Genomic DNA, 7,752 nt, shown 5'->3' with positions numbered 1-7,752 from the left:
CTTCCTCCCCTCCTTGAGGTGGTGGTAATTTGGCTGTGTCAGCCAATACTGCTGTGAAGCAAGCCTCTGCCTCCCTGTGGGGTGAAGTCTGCAGCCCATGAACCTGGGCATTCTCTAGAGAAGGTAAGTGCTGGGTTTTCACAGATGTGCCGCTAAAATCCTGCATTGATATTTGGTCTTCTAGATTGTAGCTGACCAGGAGACGACATCCTGGCGATGGCAGGAACTTCCCGGATAGCGCAGCGGCCTTCCAGGGCGTCCTCGTGTGGATCCTCCCCGCCGGGCATCCGAGAGCTAAGTCAAAGGCTGCGAATGGCACAGGGGCTGAAAGCGGGGTGCCGGCTTGGGACCCGTAACCTGGGAATTTTAAGTCAGCTTTGGGGACGGGGAGGTCCAGACTGTGGTCCCTTAGGCCACGTGAAGGGAGAGCCTCACATTTGTTCACAGTGCTGAGGTGTGCAGGACAGAGCAGTCCCGGGGCGTGTCCCATCACTTGTCCATCGTGTCTTCTGTGTCTTTTGTGCCCCTCCTGTTGTATGTGCCTCGCCTTATCTCTTCTGGGGGCTTACCAGAAACCCCAGTGTCACTCGTAGCATCTCTGATCTCTGGGCTCCTCAGCCCGACACCATCGAAGCTTTGCCTCGGGAGCTCTCAGAGGCCTTGGAATCGCGTCTCTCTTTTAAAAGCATCCGATCGGATGTCTTTTAGAGGTCTTGTTCCGAGCTGTGTCGACAGCCGTGCGCCGCGAGGATCCATTGTTGCGGCTTAGGTCTTGAAGAAACGCAGAGATGGGTAGGGGGCTGTGGCCCTCAGATTCTCGGGCATCCGTCTTGGCAGTTGCTGGAGTTTGTCATTCCATCAGCATCTTCTTCCTCCCGGGTTCTGCGAGCTTCATCAGCTCGCCTTCATTCTCACCCGGCTCATCTCGTTCCGCATTCTCTCGGTCCTTGCGGCCGTTCTTGTGGCCCAGAGTTTTGTCTCCCCGTTGTGTCCCCTCGTCTGTTGTCTTGTGTGTCACGGGTGTCTGGGTGTAGTTGTCCCGGAGCTGCTCTGTCCTGCTGCCCAGCCTGGGTGTAGGTGTAAAAGGCCGAGTCCTAGGCCCCTGTAATTTGAAATTTGTCATGTAGGGTATAGTTGGAGTCTAGCGGGTGTTCCTAGATTGACACAAGATGTGTGGCGCTGTGAAGTTACCCTGCAGCACTTTGACTTTTGTCTCAGCTTTCTTTCAGATGCGGACGGATGAAATCGGTGGCAGAGCGCCCCATCCAGGGTAAGGGGGTTCCCCCGAGAAGGTAAGTCAATGTTTGTCTTTGCGGGGCAGCTGGAACCGGTCACTGTGTTACAGGTCTCCTCTTTGTCTTTATTTTTAGGAAGTGAAGCCGGCTAGCAGCAGTCAAGGCGAAGTGGGCAAGGTGAGCATTTACTGGTGGAGGGAAGCTGTTGTTATCGCTGGGCTCTCAGTTTCTGGTGCAATGCTAAGCCTCCCATCTTGTTTGCGTGCTTTAGGCGGTCCAGTCGCGTTTCGCTGAGACGTCCTTGCCAACCGGCCGGCACAGCTGCTTCACCGCTCCCGTGAGCCCTGCGGAAGCGTTACGGAACCGTGTGATGGAGCCTTTTCCACGTAAAGGGGCCGTGTGGGTGGCCTTCAGGAACGGGCCGAGGGGTTGCCGTGAGTTGGGGATGTCGGGAGGAGGAGCGAGGGTCCCTTTGAGTTTCAGCAATGCCACATCACTTTGTCCTCTCTTAACTCAGGCGCGCCCTGTGACGACGGCGTCCAGCTCCCGGCGTGGCCGAAGCGCGCGGCCTCAGGACGTGGCCGTGCTCAGGAGACCGTGAGTAGCGGAATTGTCGGGTTTTGGCTGATGCCCTGCAAAGATCAGCCTCTGATTTTGTGTTTTATTTATTGTAGCTGACCGAGAGACGGCAGCCTGGCGATGGCAGGAACTTCCCGGATGGCGAGGCGGCCTTCCTTGGCGCTCCATGTGGATCCTCCCCGCTGGGCATCCGAGAGCTGAGTCGGAGGCTGCGAATTGCAGAGGGGCTGAAATCGGGGTGCCGGGTTGGGACTCTGGACCTGGGGTTATGGAGTCAGCTTTGGGGACGGGGAGGTCCAGGCTGTGGCCCCTTAGGCCACGTGAAGGGAGAGCCTCACATTTGTTCACGGTGCTGAGGTGTGCAGGACAGAGCAGTCCCGGGGCGTGTTTTATCACTTGTCCGTCGTGCCTTCTGTGTCTTTTGTGCCTCTCGTGTTGTACGTGCCTTGCCTTATATCTTCTGGGGGCGTACCAGAAACCCCAGTGTCACTCGTAGCATCTCTGATCTCTGGGCTCCTCAGCCCGACACCATCGAAGCTTTGCCTCAGGAGCTCTCAGAGGCCTTGGAATCGCGTCTCTCTTTTAAAAGCATCCGATCGGATGTCTTTTAGAGGTCTTGTTCCGAGCTGTGTCAACAGCCGTGCGCCGCGAGGATCCATTGTTGCGGCTTAGGTCTTGAAGAATTGGTAGGGGGTTGTGGCCCTCAGATTCTCGGGCATCCGTCTTGGCAGTTGCTGGAGTTTGTCATTCCGTCAGCATCTTCTTCCTCCCGGGTTCTGCGAGCTTCATCAGCTCGCCTTCATTCTCACCCGGCTCATCTCGTTCCGCGTTCTCTCGGTCCTTGAGGCCATTCTTGTGGCCCAGAGTTTTGTCTCCCCGTTGTGTCCCCTCGTCTGTTGTCTTGTGTGTCACGGGTGTCTGGGTGTAGTTGTCCCGGAGCTGCTCTGTCCTGTTGCCCAGCCTGGGTGTAGGTGTGAAGGGACAAGTACCAGGCCCCTGTTATTTGAAATTTGTGATGTAGGGTATAGTTGGAGTTTAGCAGGTGTTCCTAGATTGACACAAGATGTGTGGAGCTGTGAAGTTACCCTGCAGCACTTTGACTTTTGTCTCAGCTTTCTTTCAGATGCGGACGGATGAAATCGGTGGCAGAGCGCCCCATCCAGGGTAAGGGGGTTTCCTCGAGAAGGTAAGTCAATGTTTGTCTTTGCAGGGCAGCTGGAACCGGTCACTGTGTTACAGGTCTCCTCTTTGTCTTCATTTTTAGGAAGTAGAGCTGGCTAGCAGCAGTCAAGGCGAAGCGGGCAAGGTGAGCATTGACCGGTGGAGGGAAGCTGTTGTTATCGCTGGGCTCTGAGTTTCTGGTGCAACGCCAAGCGTCCCTTCTTGTTTGCGTGCTTTAGGCGGTCCAGTCGCATTTCGCCGACACGTCCTCGCCAACCAACCGGCACGCCTGCTTCACCTCTCCCGTGAGCCCTGCGGAAACATTACGGGACCGTGTGACGGAGCCTTTTCCACGTAAAGGGGCCGTGTGGGTGGCCTTCAGGAACGGGCCGAGGGGTTGCCGTGAGTTGGGGATGTCGGGAGGAGGAGCGAGGGTCCCTTTGAGTTTCAGCAATGCCACATCACTTTGTCTTCTCTTAACTCAGGCGCGCCCTGCGATGACGGCGTCCGGCTCCCGGTGTGGCCGAAGCGCGTGGCCTCAGGACGTGGCCGTGCTCAGGAGACCGTGAGTAGCGGAATTGTCGGGATTTGGCTGATGCCCTGCAGAGATCAGCCTCTGATTTTCTGTTTTATTTTTTTTACCTCCCCAGAAGACAACAGCCTGGCGATGGCAGGAACTTCCCGGATGGCGAGGCGGCCTTCCTTGGCGCTCCATGTGGATCCTCCCCGCTGGGCATCCGAGAGCTGAGTCGGAGGCTGCGAATTGCAGAGGGGCTGAAATCGGGGTGCCGGGTCGGGACTCTGGATCTGGGATTATGGAGTCAGCTTTGGGGGCGGGGAGGTCCAGGCTGTGGCCCCTTAGGCCACGTGAAGGGAGAGCCTCACATTTGTTCACAGTGCTGAGGTGTGCAGGATGGAGCAGCCCCAGGGCGTGTTGTATCACTTGTCCATTGTGCCTTGTGTGTCTTTTGTGCCTCTTGTGTTGTACGTGCCTTGCCTTATCTCTTCTGGGGGCTTACCAGAAACCCCAGTGTCACTCCTCGCATCTCTGATCTCTGGGCTCCTCGGCCCGACGCCGTCGAAGCTTTGCCTCAGGATCTCTGAGGCCTTGGAATCGCGTCTCTCTTTTAAAAGCATCCGATCGGATGTCTTTTAGAGGTCTTGTTCCGAGCTGTGTCAACAGCCGTGCGCCGCGAGGATCCATTGCTGCGGCTTAGGTCTTGAAGAAACACAAAGATAGGTAGAGGATTGTGGCCCTAAAATTCTCGGGCATCCGTCTTGGCAGTTGCTGGAGTTCGTCATTCCATCAGCATCTTCTTCCTCCCGGGTTCTGCGAGCTTCATCAGCTCGCCTTCATTCTCACCCGGCTCATCTCGTTCCGCGTTCTCTCGGTCCTTGCGGCCATTCTTGTGGCCCAGAGTTTTGTCTCCCCGTTGTGTCCCCTCGTCTGTTGTCTTGTGTGTCACGGGTGTCTGGGTGTAGTTGTCCCGGAGCTGCTCTGTCCTGCTGCCCAGCCTGGGTGTAGGTGTAAAAGGCCGAGTCCTAGGCCCCTGTAATTTGAAATTTGTCATGTAGGGCATAGTTGGAGTCTAGAGGGTGTTCCTCGATGGACACAAGATGTGTGGAGCTGTGAAGTTACCCTGCAGCACTTTGACTTTTGTCTCAGCTTTCTTTCAGATGCGGACGGATGAAATCAGTGGCAGAGCGCCCCATCCAGGGTAAGGGGGTTCCCCTGAGAAGGTAAGTCAATGTTTGTCTTTGCAGGGCAACTGGAACCGGTCACTGTGTTACAGGTCTCCTCTTTGTCTTTATTTTTAGGAAGTGAAGCCGGCTAGCAGCAGTCAAGGCGAAGTGGGCAAGGTGAGCGTTGACCGGTGGAGGGAAGCTGTTGTTATCGCTGGGCTCTCAGTTTCCGGTGCAATGCCAAGTGTCCCATCTTGTTTGTGTGCTTTAGGCGGTCCAGTCGCGTTTCGCTGAGACGTCCTTGCCAACCGGCCGGCACAGCTGTTTCGCCGCTCCCGTGAGCCCGGCGGAAGCGTTACGGGACCGTGTGACGGAGCCTTTTCCACGTAAAGGGGCCATGTGGGTGGCCTTCAGGAACGGGCCAAGGGGTTGCCGTGAGTTGGGGATGTCGGGAGGAGGAGCGAGGGTCCCTTTGAGTTTCAGCAATGCCGCATCACTTTGTCTTCTCTTAACTCAGGCGCGCCCTGCGACGACGGCGTCCGGCTCCCGGCGTGGCCGAAGCGCGCGGCCTCAGGACGTGGCCGTTCGCAGGAGACCGTGAGTAGCGGAATTGTCGGGTTTTGGCTGATGCCCTGCAAAGATCAGCCGCTGATTTTGTGTTTTATTTATTGTAGCTGACCGAGAGACGGCTGCCTGGCGATGGCAGGAACTTCCCAGATGGTGAGGCAGCCTTCCTTGGCACTCCACGTGGATCCTCCCCGCCGGGCATCCGAGAGCTAAGTCGAAGGCTATGAATTGCAGAGGGGCTGAAAGTCGGGTGCCGGGTCGGGACTCTGGACCTGGGATTTTTAAGTCAGCTTTGGGGACGGGGAGGTCCAGGCTGTGGCCCCTTAGGCCACGTGAAGGGAGAGCCTCACTTTTGTTCACAGTGCTGAGGTGCGCAGGACAGAGCAGTCCCGGGGCGTGTTTTATCACTTGTCCGTCGTGCCTTCTGTGTCTTTTGTGCCTCTCCTGTTGTATGTGCCTCACCTTATTTCTTCCGGGGGCTTACCAGAAACCCCGGCATCGCTCGTACCATCTCCGATCTCTGGGCTCTTCAGCCCGATGCCATCGAAGCTTTGCCTCAGGAGCTCGCAGAGGCCTTGGAATTGCATCTGTTTTGGAAAGTATCCGATCGGATGTCTTGTAGAGGTCTTGTTCCGAGCTGTGTCAACAGCCGTGCGCCGCGAGGATCCATTGTTGCGGCTTAGGTCTTGAAGAAACACAAAGATAGGTAGAGGACTGTGGCCCTAAAATTCTCGGGCATCCGTCTTGGCAGTTGCTGGAGTTCGTCATTCCATCAGCATCTTCTTCCTCCGGGGTTCTGTGAGCTTCATCAGCTCGCCTTCATTCTCACCCGGCTCATCTCGTTCCGCGTTCTCTCGGTCCTTGTGGCCATTCTTGTGGCCCAGAGTTTTGTCTCCCCGTTGTGTCCCCTCGTCTGTTGTCTTGTGTGTCACGGGTGTCTGGGTGTAGTTGTCCCGGAGCTGCTCTGTCCTGCTGCCCAGCCTGGGTGTAGGTGTAAAAGGCCAAGTCTCAGGCCCCTGTAATTTGAAATTTGTCATGTAGGGTGTAGTTGGAGTCTAGAGGGTGTTCCTAGATTGACACAGGATGTCTGGAACTGTGAAGTTATCCTGCAGCACTTTGACTTTTGTCTCAGCTTTCTTTTAGATGCGGATGGATGAAATCAGTGGCAGAGCGCCCCATCCAGGGTAAGGGGGTTCCCGCGAGAAGGTAAGTCAATGTTTGTCTTTGCAGGGCAACTGGAACCGGTCACTGTGTTACAGGTCTCCTCTTTGTCTTTATTTTTAGGAAGTAGAGCCAGCTAGCAGCAGTCAAGGCGAAGTGGGCAAGGTGAGCATTGACCGGTGGAGGGAAGCTTTTGTTATCGCTGGGCTCTCAGTTTTTGCTGCAAATGCCAAGCGTCCCTTCTTGTTTGCGTGCTTTAGGTGGTCCAGTCGCATTTCGCCGACACGTCCTCACCAACCAACCGGCACGCCTGCTTCGCCTCTCCCGTGAGCCCTGCGGAAGCGTTATGGGACCATGGGACGAAGCCTTTTCTACGTAAAGGGGCCGTGTCGGTGGCCTTCAGGAACGGGCCGAGGGGTTGCCGTGAGTTGGGGATGTCGGGAGGAGGAGCGAGGGTCCCTTTGAGTTTCAGCAATGCTGCATCACTTTGTCTTCTCTTAACTCAGGCGCGCCCTGCGACGACGGCGTCCGGCTCCCGGCGTGGCCGAAGTGTGCGGCCTCAGGACTTGGTCGTTCGCAGGAGACCGTTAGTAGTGGAATTGTCGGGTTTTGGCTGATGCCCTGCAGAGATCAGCCGCTGATTTTCTGTTTTATTTATTGTAGCTGACCTAGAGACGGCTGCCTGGCGATGGCAGGAACTTCCCAGATGGCGAGACGGCCTTCCTTGGCGCTCCATGTGGATCCTCCTCATCGGGCATCCAGGAGCTGAGTCGGAGGCTATGACCCGCAGAGGGGCTGAAAGCGGGGTGCTGGGTCGGGACTCTGGACCTGGGATTATGGAGTCAGCTTTGGGGACAGGGAGGTCCAGACTGTGGCCCCTTAGGCCACACGGTGCGAGAGCCTCACTTTTGTTCACAGTGCTGAGGTGTGCAGGACAGAGCAGTCCCGGGGCGTGTCCCATCACTTGTCCATTGTGCCTTCTGTGTCTTTTGTGCTTCTTGTGTTGTACATGCCTTGCCTTATCTCTTCTGGGGGCTTACCAGAAACCCCGGCATCACTCCTCGCATCTCTGATCGCTGGGGCTCCTCGGCCCAGCGCTGACGCCGTCAAAGTTTTGCCTCAGCAGCTCTCAGAGGCCTTGGAATCGCGTCTCTCTTGAAAAGCATCCGATCGGATGTCTTTTAGAGGTCTTGTTCCGAGCTGTGTCGACAGCCGTGCGCCGCGAGGATCCATTGTTGCGGCTTAGGTCTTGAAGAAGCGCAGAGATAGGTAGGGGACTGTAGCCCAAAATTCTCGGGCATCCGTCTTGGCAGTTGCTGGAGTTTGTCATTCCATCAGCATCTTCTTCCTCCCGGGTTCTGCGAGC

At 56.4% G+C, this 7,752-nt stretch overlaps 2 long non-coding RNA genes across 3 annotated transcripts; both read left to right on the top strand.

The window, feature by feature from the left end:
* The first annotated feature begins 782 nt into the window (after nt 1-782).
* Nucleotides 783-3,540, top strand: LOC131587532 (uncharacterized). Its single transcript, XR_009279383.1, has 4 exons — nt 783-1,292; nt 1,371-1,412; nt 3,215-3,377; nt 3,461-3,540. It is a non-coding gene; the product is annotated as an uncharacterized LOC131587532 (long non-coding RNA).
* A 91-nt stretch (nt 3,541-3,631) lies between these two features.
* Nucleotides 3,632-5,626, top strand: LOC131587530 (uncharacterized). Of its 2 annotated transcripts, none has more exons than XR_009279381.1 (4): nt 3,632-4,835; nt 4,930-5,057; nt 5,176-5,255; nt 5,333-5,626. It is a non-coding gene; the product is annotated as an uncharacterized LOC131587530 (long non-coding RNA). The 2 variants fall into 2 exon arrangements; XR_009279380.1 differs by having other exon boundaries at nt 4,930-5,092.
* Nucleotides 5,627-7,752: the final 2,126 nt, after the last annotated feature.

This window comes from Poecile atricapillus, chromosome 22 (genome assembly GCF_030490865.1).
Source record: "Poecile atricapillus isolate bPoeAtr1 chromosome 22, bPoeAtr1.hap1, whole genome shotgun sequence".
In the NCBI taxonomy this organism is placed as follows: Eukaryota; Metazoa; Chordata; class Aves; order Passeriformes; family Paridae; genus Poecile; species Poecile atricapillus.
This window is presented reverse-complemented; position numbering and strand designations above follow the sequence as displayed.